This window comes from Bos grunniens, chromosome 17, assembly GCF_055505025.1.
Source record: "Bos grunniens cultivar Pamir isolate PY7600 chromosome 17, Bosgru_T2T1.0, whole genome shotgun sequence".
Lineage (NCBI taxonomy): Eukaryota > Metazoa > Chordata > Mammalia > Artiodactyla > Bovidae > Bos > Bos grunniens.
In genome coordinates, this window is record NC_141181.1 from 60,091,532 (window position 1) to 60,104,875 (window position 13,344).

Here is a 13,344-nt window from a genome sequence, read left to right on the forward strand (position 1 = left end):
CAGTATCTCTGAGGTCTGCCTGTATAGTGATTAAACATGAGATCAAGCTTCCCAGGTGGCTCAGCGGTAAAGAATCTGCCTGCCAATGCCAGAGTCTAGGGTTTGATCCCTGGGTCAGGAAGAGCCTCTGGAGGAAGAAATGACAACCCACTCCAGTACTCTTGCCTGGGAAATCCCATGGACAGAGGAGCCTGGCAGGCTACAGTCCATGGGGTCTCACAAGAGTCGGACATGACTTAGCAACTGAACAGCACCAAAGAACAACAACAAACATCTTAGCCTCATGAAGCTTTTGTTTTTCCAGGAAAGGCAGCTCTTGAAAAAGTCATTACAGAATCAATTCATTAATACACGTGGGGATGCATGTTCTAAAACAGTCGAGGAGAGAGAATGATCTAGCAGGCTATTCTGCCAGAATCCCCGGGGAGCCTTAAGACTTGTTCCATCTTGTCAGCGCTTGAACGTAGACAATTGCGCTGAACACATTCTGGCCTTTCACTCCTCAGTCGTCATCCAAAGGCCCTGAAGCTTTTACATTTGGGCCTTTCACACATTCCTTTGTATTAAGATTTTTTTTTCTCTTAAAGACGAAAAGCAAGGAGGCAGGAAACACACACACCCCACACCATTCTTTTTTCTTCCAATGATTACATAACTGCAAGAAAGCCTTCCAAGACTGGCCGCGTAACTCTACCAAACCTATAAACGTCTTGAAGTTTAGTTGGCAGAGAAGTCTATGCCAACAGTACATAAAACCCTTCGTGGCTGGGTGTTCCAGCCATCTGAATTCATATAAAAATGTCTGGGCCCTTAAAACCTACTTAACAGAAGCTGCTAGCTTAGACATCAGCTCTCCCAAACACTTACAGATTGCAAATCTTTATAGGAAAAGTAGGGTCATCGTGGGGAGGGGAAATGGGGAATTATGTGGAGAGGGATCCAGCGGGCAGGGGTGGGAAAAGAAGAGGTGTAAACTCCAGTCGTGAGGATTGCTTGGGGGAGAGAGGGATTATTTCAAGGAAATTGCACCGGAAAATGTAACCTTGAGTAGGCGGCTGATGGTAAAATCAGTTTTTAGTGTGGGCAATAGGCTAGGACTCGGGAGGTAGAAAGAGTGTAAAAAATGAACTCTTGAGTCAGAGACTGCCAGTCCCATGCCAGGCATCTTGGGTGGTAGAACAGGGGCATAAGGTCTAAAAATTGGAGGAGACACAGAGAAGAGGTTTGGTGAAAGGAGAGAAGTGTAAGGAAACTATTCTCCGGTTGCTGGAAACCTGTGTACTTCAGCTGCCCCCTGCCCCTCCCTTGCTGTCAACCTCACTACATTCTAAGGATTTGGAAAAACCACCATGGGAACAGGATGAAGGCATATTCTACCAGAAGCAGAAAATGGTGCCACATCATTTGCTTCTTTCCTCAACTTAAGTGGTGTTGATGGGACCACCTAATGGAAGGGAAAGCCATCAATTTGCTCAGAGACCCTCTGGCTTTCTCACAATAGGAACAGAAAGTAGAAGTGAGACTGCCAATCAAAGGTAAAACTAGAGAGAACTTACAAGATTAAAGATAGGGTGCGTTAGAGCTCCATACGGAAGCTGGGCAGCCGCTGTGCATTGACCAAGAGCCTCTGTGTAGTTTCAAGCTTCCAAATCCACTGCATGCTACCCAGACCTACCTGCTGAAAGGCATGAACATCATGAGTTAGTGCTTCTGGCCGCGTTCAGAATGTTGGAGCCTGGACCTTCAGTCCCTCCCTCTGGGGTTTAGGCCAGACTAACAAACTCATGTCCGACTCTTTGCGACACCATGGACTGTAGCCTACCAGGCTCCTCCCTCCATGGGATTCTCCAGGCAAGAGTACTGGAGTGGGTTGCCATTTCCTTCTCCAGGGGATCTTCCTGACCCAGGGATCGAACCTGGGTCTCCCTCATTCCAGGTAGACGCTTTAACCTCTGAGCCACCAGGGAAGCCCAGCAAACACGAGGGTTTCCAAATTGGGTAGAGGGTAGAAAGGACTGTGAACTAGATCCCAGGGCTGCCCAGAGGGGCTCCTGTCTAATTGGGAGGATAGTAATGAACACACCAAGATACTAGAAGAAAGCGTTCTTCTTTTCCTTCCAAATTGAATCAGACCTCAGTAAATATTTATGCTCAGTATAGAAGGAAAGATTAACAAGTTTTTTTTTTCTTTTTAGATAGCCTTGTCAATAAGATGAAATATAACTAATAATAACAGCAAGAATAAGTAGTTAACAAGAAAGCACAGAACGATATTTACACTGTTGTTGTTCAGTCATTACGTCATGTCCAGCTCTTTTGCAAGAGCAATGGACTGTAGGCCACGAGGCTCCTCTGTCCATGGGATTTCCCAAGCGAGAATCCTAGAGTGGGTTGCCATTTCCTTCTCGAGGGGATCTTCCCAACCCAGGGATTGAACCTGCGTCTCCTGCATTGGCAGGTGAATTATTTACCACTGAGTCACCTGGGAAGCCCTGTTTACAGCTTACTGCAATTTATGTTTTAAAAAAGAGGAAAGAAGGAATTCCGTGGTGGTCCCGTGGTTACGACTCTGCACTCCCACTGCCAAGGGTTTGGGTTCTATCTGGGAATTAAAATCCTACAAGCCTCATGGTGTGGCATAATCATAATAAAATTTGAAAAATAGAAAAGAGGAAGGAGGTGTATTTACATACTTTCTTGTATTTCTACAAGGATGAATAAGAAGTCAATGTAACTAATTGGGTCAGAGCAGGGGGAACCAGGTGCCTGGGGGAGGGGGTGGTCAGGGATGAAAGACTTTTCACTCTATTTCCCATTTTACCTTGTGTGTGTGTGTATTTAGCCACAGGAATGATTTTCCCCTTCAAAACTAGTTTTTAAAATAAGTGTTAATATTTACTGAGACTTAAAGATGAAGAGTACAAAGATCACTGCCCATAAATATCTGATAGGCTGGCAGGGAGATGGCAGGTGTATGGTTAGCTGTGAAGCCTGGCTAAAGCATGGAGTATGGAGATGCTATAGAGTACAATGGTCAGCAGAAGTTGACAGAAGCAGTTCACGTCCAGCTAGGATTCAAAGCCTGGTTCATTCACTTAGCTTGATGTGCGAGCTTAAATTAGTTGCTAAGCCTCTCTGAACCTCTCTTTTCTTGCTTACAAAATTAGAATTATAATGATAAATAAGAATGGGAAGGAGAAGGAGAATAAAGAGGAGATTGGAGAGAAAATGATGCTGATGATGTTGGAGAAAAGGAAGAGAAGGAGGAGGGGGGAGGAGAGGAAGGGAAAGAGGAGGAGAAGAGGAAAAAGAAGAGAAAGAAGATGGGAAAGGGGAGGGAGAGGAGGAGAAAGAAGGAGAAGAACAGGGAGGAGGAAGAAGAAATGATTTCGGTGGATTGTTGTGGGTATTAAATGACATAATGTTTGTGAGGTTCCCCGCACAGGTTTTGGCACAAGTCATCAAATCACCTAAGGCAATGATTAATAAGAGTAATAGTAATTATGGTAGAGTTACAAGGAGACACTCAAAGAGTGATTAATTCTAGTGTAGAGGATTGGGGAAAGCTTCCTGAGAATTAGGCCTTTGAGCCAGTTCTTAGCATACAGAAAGATAGGCTGGATTTCAGGATCTGCAAGAAGAGTGTCATACAGAACAGCTCAGGCAAAGACTTGGAGCCTGGTTGGTGCAGCTGAATGCTCTCTGTTGGTGGTGGCGCAGAGGGTGAAGCCTCTGACTCAGGTGAGTGGAGTGGCAAGGGAAGCGAGATTTAAATTGCAAATGCCAGATCATGGGGCATGTTGGCAGTTAGGATAATGTTTTCTTGCCTTTCTGTCTCTCTGTTGTAATACCTGGTCATCTTCTTGTCAAATCAAATCCATCCACACTTTGGAGGAAGGTTTCATGTGAGCAAACAAACATAAACTCATTCACAATGTAGAAGGCATATATGGTGCTTCTTTTAAAGACAACAATCCTGTGATCTTTCTTGTGTTTGCCTTTATTAATAACACATGAGATAATTAAATATCTTAATTGCTTATGCTGCCATTGATCCACTTTTCAGCTACTTCTATGAAACACGTCCTTATGAATCAGTGGTAATATTAGTTCATTTGAGTTCTGTTTGGTTTGATTTGGTTTTTGTCATGAGGGTAGAGATATCCTTGTGGCTAGGATTTGCCTTAAGATGCTGGGTTGCAGTAAAAATTGAATGTGGACCATATGACATTGGGGCAGCATTTTATTATGGGTGCTTACTGCTCTAGAAGTAAATTAAGTTACTTCTTAGCTAACTTGTATGTATTATACAAGAAATACTCATTAAGCATTTTAGGGATGCAATCCTAAAGCGTGAATTTCTTGCTGTCCTTTGACATCCTGAGATTCTATTCTTTTTTTATTAAATGTTACCATTTGCAGTTACTGTGTGTGTGTTAAGTCGCTTTAGTCTCGTCCTACTCTGCGACCCTATGGAGCGTAGCCCAGCAGGTTCTCCTGTCCCTGGGATTCGCAAGGCAAGAACACTGGCATGGGTATCGACCCTGCATCTCTTAGGTTGCCTGCACTGGCACTTTACCACTAGCACCATCTGGGAAGCCCAATCTCTCAATCCATAGTGTGCTGGTAACTTTGTGATAACTAATAACTATACAGTAAGAAGTTGAATGAATTTGTACAAGACTCCGAATGTCAGAGTTAATAACTGATTTCACTGTATAGGTTCATCACAACAGTCTCATTTTCCCAGTGTCTGATTTTATGTTTGACATATAAACCTTTGAATGCCATAAATTTAATCTATGAAAAATACTGATTTCATCTACTTTCTATATTGATGCAACTTGTAAGATTTGTTTGTTTATTTTTTGAAGGATTTTTTTCCCTCCTAGATAATGACAATAATGATGGTGAATATATATAAATATATACATCACACATAAATATATATGCATATGTGTTCCCAGATAGCTCAAATGGTAAAGAATCTGCCTACAATGCCAGAAACCTGAGTTCAGTCCCTAGGTTGGGAAGATCCCCTGGAGAAGGGCATGGCAACCCACTCCAGTATTCTTGCTTGGAGAATCCCATGGACGGAGGAGCCTGGTGGGCTACGGTCCATGGGGTCGTGAAGAGTTGGATACAACTGAATGACTAACACTTTCACTTTCCTATATGTATTTATCTCTCTATTTTCTCTACCTATTCTTTCTTCCTGTCTGTCTGTCCATCCATCCATCTATCTCAGAGCAACCCACCAGCATGGGCAGGATAGATTTCCATAAAGGTATAGATCTAAGTCCTTCATTAACACTTCTTTGCAAAGCTGAGACCATTCACAGTCTTCCCAGAGTCTGGAAAGTCTCTGGCTTCCCATGCTCAAGGAGTCTCCCTACATCTTTTTGTCCTGGTCCTATAGTTACAGATTTCCCAATGGCTCAGAAGGTAAAGAATCCGCCTGCAATGCAGGAGACACAGGTTCCATCCCTGGGTCGGGAAGATCCCCTGGAGGAGGGAATGGCAACCCCCTCCAGTATTCTTGCCTGGGAAATCCCATGGACAGAGGAGCCTGGTGGGCTTCAGTCCGTGGGATCGCCAAGAGTCAGAGCATGCATGCACCCTACAGTCATGGGACTCTCCCCGGCCCCTGGGGACTTGGCTGTTCTGCCACACAAACATTTGGTGTTTGCCTTTAGCTGGACGGGGGGACTTTCTTTTGCCAAGTTGAGAACTTGAAGGGATTCATCTGACTTTGTTTCTTTGGTGTTAATTCTTAGCAAAACATAGTTCCTTATTCCTCGGGAGAGTATTGTTAAGTGTGTGTGTGTACACATACATTTAGCATATAATTTACAAAGTCCTTTTGGACATCAAATGACTCCTGCAAAACAATATGTTGATGAGTTAAGTGTAAATGAAACACAACCATGTGGCTTGAATTTTCTTCAAAATACCCTAGGGTTTAAAATCAGGGGGAAAGGTACTTGAAGGAAAAAAAAAATACATTTTGGGTCTTGCTGAACCTAAATCATTTGAAAAATAGTTTAAGATGTTTGCTAAATCCAAAACGCAGCTTTGCTCCCACCATATGGCAATGTCAAAGTGGCTCTTCAGATGAGCTTAAGCCTAATTTTAATTTCTTGCACATGTGGTAAAAACATCTTTGAGGGCTCTCTTAAGCCACTGTTCAAGGGAATACTTGGAGCGTGGGGTTTTTCTGTGCATTCATTTGCATAACAATAGCCTCAGGCCCAGCTTCCTGGCTGTCTTCTGGTTGCAAAGGACTTCTGCTCTGTTTTACCTGTTTCTTGGGCCCTGGCATTCCTCTGGAATCATCTTTTCTCACCATGCTAAAGGCTTTGAGGGCTGGCCCCCAATTCCCACCCATTCTTACTGGTTTCCATTGGGAGAGTTTGCTTTTGCTTGAGAGTACATATGTGGGCATTTGAAATATTATTCCCAGGTCGTCCCAGAATTTCCTCTGAATCCATTCCCAAGTAATCTCTGTAGGATGCTCCTTATTTGAACAGATTGGGCAAATCCCCAGGAACTGGGGTCATTAGGCATAGCTTCCAGTGATCCAAAATATCTCATGATCCTTTGGGGCGTCTCTGCAGCTGTATGGTGGTGGTGGTTTAGTCGCCAAGTCATGTCTGATTCTTTTGCGACCCCATGGACTGTAGCCTGCCAGGCTCCTCTGTCTATGGGATTTCCCAGGCAAGAATAGTGGAGGGGGTTGCCATTTCCTTCTCCAGGGCATCTTCCTGACCCAGGGATCGAACCTGAGTCTCCTGCGTTGACAGGTGGGTTCTTTACTGCTGTGCCACCTGGGAAGCCCCTTCAGCTGTATAGATCCAACCAAGTAGTCCAGAATAAAGCTGAGAAAGGTCTACAACAGTGGTTTCCAATGATAGTAATGTTACCAATTAAGAAGAGTGCCAGAAGTTTGTGGGGGTACTCTTTAACTGTCTCAGTGATTGCGGGGTACACTACTGGCATTTAATGGGCAAGGGTCAGGGATTTGAGATGTTCTGCAATAAACAGAACCCTATAAAAGATGACTCTGTGTCTCACAGGACTTTCAAATCCACCACTAGACATTTTCATAGGTGAAAACATGTCAATAATTATCTGAGCCCAAAACCTAACTCTGTTTTATAAATATAATCGCATATCTTTTTTTTTCTCAGTTTCCATGTATCCTGAATTTTTCTGAACTTGCCACTACCATGTAATCCAAGGAAAAACTGAACTTGGCTGCGTTCAGGACAAGATGGAAATGCCATTAATAGGAATTGAGTTGCCTGCACAGCGCAGCACCACACACTCATAGCAATCAGCCACAGTAGTTACTGCATTCACAGCACTTCTACATAGAGGATTATTTGTCATTCATCCTCTGTGTCCTATTTCTCATTTATACTGCAGTTATGTATGTGTGTGTATGAATTATGTGTGTATGTAGGTTACGTTATCTCTAAATTATATACATAGTTTTTATAATCTATCATTTTCATTCCAGCCTAGTAAAGGGAGGTTACAGAACGTTCATTACAAAAGGTGCCATTAATTTTGATCTGATAGGAAATCTCCTGGATGAGGGCCCATACTGCCAGATAATGAAGCATGTGGAACCCAGGGTTAATAAGCCCAGGTTCTCATTCGTGGCCAACACTAGCTTACTGTACAATCTTGATCAAGCCTTGCTTACTCCCTGAGCCTCAGTTTTCTCATGTCATCACTGGGTCATGAACTTACCTTCCTCAAATACAGTGAGTGAGAAAAGACTATAGGTCTGCCTATCCAACTTAGAAAAAACATTCTTTACTGTTAGTGAAATTATGGCCTCTATCATTTTTTCATAAAACATGCAACAATTTGAGGCAATGTTTACTTTTTTTATATGACCTTTTTACTTTTATTTTTAAAAAACTTTTTATTTCATATTGAAGTATAGTCAATTAACCATGTTGTGATAGTTTCAGATGGACAGCAAAGGGGCTCAGCCATACATATACAATGTTTTATTTTACCTTTATTTACCATTTTACATTTATTTACCATGATGAATGTCTCTGGATTTTGAGAGTACATGTGTAATGATTCGTGACTACTAAGACTCAGCTGCGTAATGATGAAGAAGGGAGAGGTAGAAACTGTGGAAAAATACACCAACTATTTCTTGTCAGAAAAGGTGGACCCACTGCCCAATTCTTGCCAATGTTACTAAATGTAGTGATTTTCTGTCCCTAGATCTTTGTCTCATCTAAGATTCAACTGTCAAAAGCAAATAATAGTTGATTTTTTTCAAAGGTCTTTAGAAAAAATTTCAAGATTTCATTTCATGACACGTCTAGGTGACTTCTCTTCCTTTAACATCCAAAAGAACGGTTTCATCGATACTACACCCGTCCCTTCCCTTCTTTGTATGTTTTTTTAAAAAGAGAACTAGTTGGTAACAGTGAAATGTGAAAGCAGTGATTTGTAACATGCAGTCACATTGACTAATGGGAACATGGGAATGCCTGTTTTGCATTTAGATTTCTGATATCATCTCGTTGTAGTGTCTGGAATATCCTTTTTGGTCAAGGCAATGCCAGAAGTCTTGCTGGGAAATGGTGAGAAATCTTGAAACTGCCAGATGCTTTGTTGCTGGGTGAGCCAAAGTGGCCCTGGGAAGGAAGACGCCAGGGTACGAGGCCAAGTTGGGTGTCCCAGCCTGGGTATCAGGAACAAGCCTGCCTCTTTCCCAACAGATGTGTGCCTGGGGCAGGTCTCTTCACTTCTTAGCTGTAAAAGGCAACTATGAGCTAACCTATTTCAAAACATCAAAACATCTACCATTGCCTAATTCCTAAAATCCCCCTCCAAGCCCACTGACCCAAAGGAGAATTCCAGATAATGTTGTATAATGATAGGTCCACCACAGGACTAATTGATCACATAGGTATTAGATGTCTATCACTTTGATCCACTCACTATCCATTCTCCTTTCTTTGCATAACAAGACCCAGCAGTTTTTCTCTTAGCATCTCTCTCTCTCTTTTTAAAATATCTATTTATTTGGCTGCTTCCGGTCTTCCTTGTGGCATGCAGAATCTTTAGTTGCAGCATGTGGGATCTAATTCCCTGATTAGGGATTGAACCTGGGTCCCCTGCACTGGGAGTGCAGAATCTTAGCCACTGGACAACCAGGATAGTCCCTATCACCCCTCTCCTGTTGTATGGTAAATGTGGGCGGACTACCACCACTGTATTCTCGAGTAGGGGCATGACCTAGTCCCAGCCAATCAAAGCATGCCCTCCTCCTGGCTAGTGATTGGCTCAGGAATGGACATGTGACTCAAATTAGGCCAATGAGAGTCATTCCTGGGAAGAGTGCTGAAAAAATGAGCAAAGCCTCTTTCTTGGTCCAGCCTGAATTGATAAACTGAAAAGATAGAAACCTGGAGCTTATATGCAGCCATCTGTCTCACAGTGAAGACAGTCTGTTTCAGAATGAAGCCAGCTAGCAGGAAGTAGAGCTGAGGGGGAGACAAATAGATTCAGCCAACATGGCTTATGCCTATGGATGCAATCATGGCTGGAACTAATAGACTTAGCTTATATGAGAAAATGTTCCTTAAAAAATTTTCACATGACCCTGAATATGATTTTTTTTTTGGCAACCAAAGGAGCCCTGAATAGAGTGGCCAGGATATGAGCACAGATGACTATGGATTTCCTCAGCTTCACCTTTAGTAAGGAAAAGATTTCAGGCTGTAGGGGACCTTGATTCTTGCCTCCGTTTTGCAGTACTGATGATGTGGCTGAGCAAATAGTTTACCCACTCTGTGCTTCAGGTACTTTTTCAATCAGCTAGTAAAACTTGGATAAGGTGGTGAAAGACTCAGAGATGATACCATGATCATTTGGTTACAAGAAGTAGAAATCCGTTGAAATTAACTGAGGAGAAAGGAGAAGGATCTAGAAAGCCCTCAAATTGCACATAGTAATATAATTGGGACTCACAAAGCCTGATTTCCACTGTCCTTTCCTCTGGGTGCTCAGGACATCTCCAATCACAACTCTTACTTTCTTTTCTCTCTTTGTAGAGGGCTATTCTTTGCTGTTAACAGTCTCCCCCAGCTTTCAAGTCTCAGCAGAGCCAAGTCAGTTATCTCAGAGTCCCCGATTCCAAATTCCTAGGACAGAGAAGTTGGACTGACCCAACCTGGGCTGGGTGTCCAACATATAATCACCTTGCCAACATATGCCAATATACAATATGGCATTCCCTTCTGGAACTGTGGAGGGCAACTCCTCCAAGGGAACACTAGGTAAGAAAGAGCCTTGAATAATAAACCATGCATGGTGGTGGTGGTTTAGTTGCTAAGTCGTGTCGGACTCTTGCGACCCCATGGACTGTAGGCTGCCAGGCTCCTCTGTCCATGAGATAGTTGGTGCTTAAGACACACAGTTATTTACGCTCACTCTCCCCCGATCCTGCTCCTCCTGCTCCTCCTTCTCCTCCTCCTTCTCTGTCTCTCCCTGTCCCTTTCCCGTTCTCCATCTTCATCATCTTAATGTTAATATCAGTGGTATACATGTTAGTTTTACCATAATCATGATTCCCTAAAAAGTTCTTCCTCAATTTTGAATGTGAAGCAAAGAGAAAATAATTTACTCTCTAAACATGAATTCTAGAAAAGATCCCCTTTAATGCCTAATTTCATCTTTTAATTTAATGATATCTGACCCACTTCCCTTGCAGAGCAGTGGGAAGACAGTAATGGATTTGAGTTTTGACAATGTAAGCATTGTCATTACTGAGAACATCCCCCTTTGTTCCCCACCCCCCAAAGTTACTAATGACAACATAGTATTCTGTTTTTCTAGTACCCAGAAAAAAGAAGTACCGTCATAAGGCTAAATAATTTCTCAAAAGAAACATTGCAAAACTCCTCCTCTTTCTTTTTCAACAAGAGATTTTTCTCCAGTACATTTTAGTAGGTCATGTTATAATAGACCCCAATAAGGGTCCTAAAACCCCTCTTGTCCCTTTGAAATGGCCTAATCTGCAAAACTCAAAACAGAGACCTGCTCCTTATTACACTATTATTTAACCTGGATTCTGTCCAGACTCAGCCCTTCCAGACAGCAGCAGCGTCCAGTGCAGTGGGCGATGGGAGGCTGGCCTCAGAATCAACACCCTGTGATTTCTGGAATTCGGAGGCAGTCTCCACTGTCCTTGCACTCCCTTGGTCGGCAGATCTTGGGTGCCAGGCAGCTTTATTACAACCTGGCACAGCCAAGGCAGCCACTCAGCCTGTCAACAGCCAGCAGCCAAGCGGAGAGCCTTCCATCAGGGGGCCTGACACCTATCCAAGTCCCCCAGTGGTTGCGGTGGGCACTTCCCCAGTGAGAACGAGGCCTGGACAATGGTGCTTTTGTGCTGGTGGTGACCTGGGTGCTGCCCATTCTTGATCTGAGGAGCCAGAGCACAGGAGATGGGTGAAACTTGTTGATGTTCAGGATCCCCGTGCCAAGGGCTTTTCTATGGAGGAAGTTCAAAGTCAAACAGACTGGGCTCAAATGTTGTGTGACCTTGGAGCTGCACTTAACCAGCCATTGTGTCTTTGTCCAGAAAATGGACATCATACCCACTTGGGGTTTTCTCTGGCTTATGTACAAGAGTGTATTAAAGCACCTAGTCCAAGGGGAAGGGATAGTTAGGGAGTTTGGGGTGGACATGCACACACTGCTATATTTAAAGTGGATAACCGAACTCTACTCAATGTTATGAGGCAGCCTGGATGGGAGAGGGGATTGGGGGAGAATGGATAGTTGTATAGGAATCGCTGAGTCCCTTCACTGTTCTCCTGAAACTATCACAATGTTTTTTTATCAGCTATACCCTAATACAAAATAAAAAGTTTTAAAAATAAAGAACAGATGAATGAATGAACACAACAACAACAAAAAGCATCTAATGATAACCTGGGACATATCAGCAATTCCAAAATCGTCAACTATCATTCTCATGAGTGAACCTGAGGTTTTAGGCAGAGAAGCAGGTCCGCACTCTTTTCTCTGTTTTATCACACTCTTTGCTAGTCAGAATTTTGAGCTGCACACAGCAAATGTACATCTGACAAATTTATATTTTAGCCAAAATTTAACTTTTTGCTTTTTTTTTTTAATTTAGAAGTATAACATACACACAGAAAATATGCATACACGATCAATTTAACAATGAAATCAAATATGCATATGACCATCACCCAGGGCAAGGAAAAAAAAATATTGCAAGCACCCAGAAGCCTCCAATGTCACCTCCTGATTATAACTACCTACATCCTATCTAGAATTGACCATGAATCTTTTATGATATTTTTCTCTTGCTTTTCTTCATAGTTTTGCCACCTATATATGTATCATTGAACAATGTAGTTTACTATGCTTGCTTTTAAAATTCATAAAATGAATCATAGGTTATGCATTATTTTGTTTTTGTTTTTTTGTAGGGTTGTGAGGTTTGGAAGATTTGCCAGTGCATTTGCATGTAGCTACAATTTATTCGTTTTCATTGCTGTGGCATATTCCACTAATTTTAACTTGTGTTCGACAGAGTTGTTATCAAGCAGCCTGCTAGCTCCTAAGTGATAGAATGTGTCCAACAATGATCACTATCGAATGAATCCTCCCTGTCTCTATGGGTTGGGCATCTCCTCCAAAGGTGGAGTGTTTTTCCTCCCCTTAAACCTCTGTTGGCCTTTTTGACTTAGCTTGATGGATGAGTGAGTGAGTGAAGTCACTCAGTCCTGTCCGACTCTTTGAGACTCCATGGACAGTAGCCTACCAGGCTTCGCAATCCATGGGATTTTCCAGGCAAGAATACTGGAGTGGGCTGCCATTTACAGAAAAAATGGAGTCCTGGGGCTTTTGAGTCCAGGTAGCTTCTACCTTTCTGAAGTCCAGTGACCTCAAGCTCACCACGCTGTGAGAGAGCCTGAGGAACTCAAGAGAAAGGCCATGTGGGGAGAGAGCATGATGGCTAAGTAGACCCCAGCTATTCTACCCATTCCTGCCAAAGCCCCAGTTGTTCAAGTTTTCACATCTATCTTAGACATTCCACCCACAGCAGACTGGAGCAGACATGGATCAGAAGAACTGCACAGCTGAGCCCAGCCCAGATGGCGGAGCTGTCAGCAAAAATAAACTGTCCTTTTAAAGCTCCTCCATTTTGGAGTGGTTTATAACACAACAATAGATAACTAAGAGCAACTGTTCCTGTTCTGAACTCAACTGGGCAGAATTTTTTTCCTCTCTCTCAGACTTAACAGTCCATGTCTTTGCAAGCCT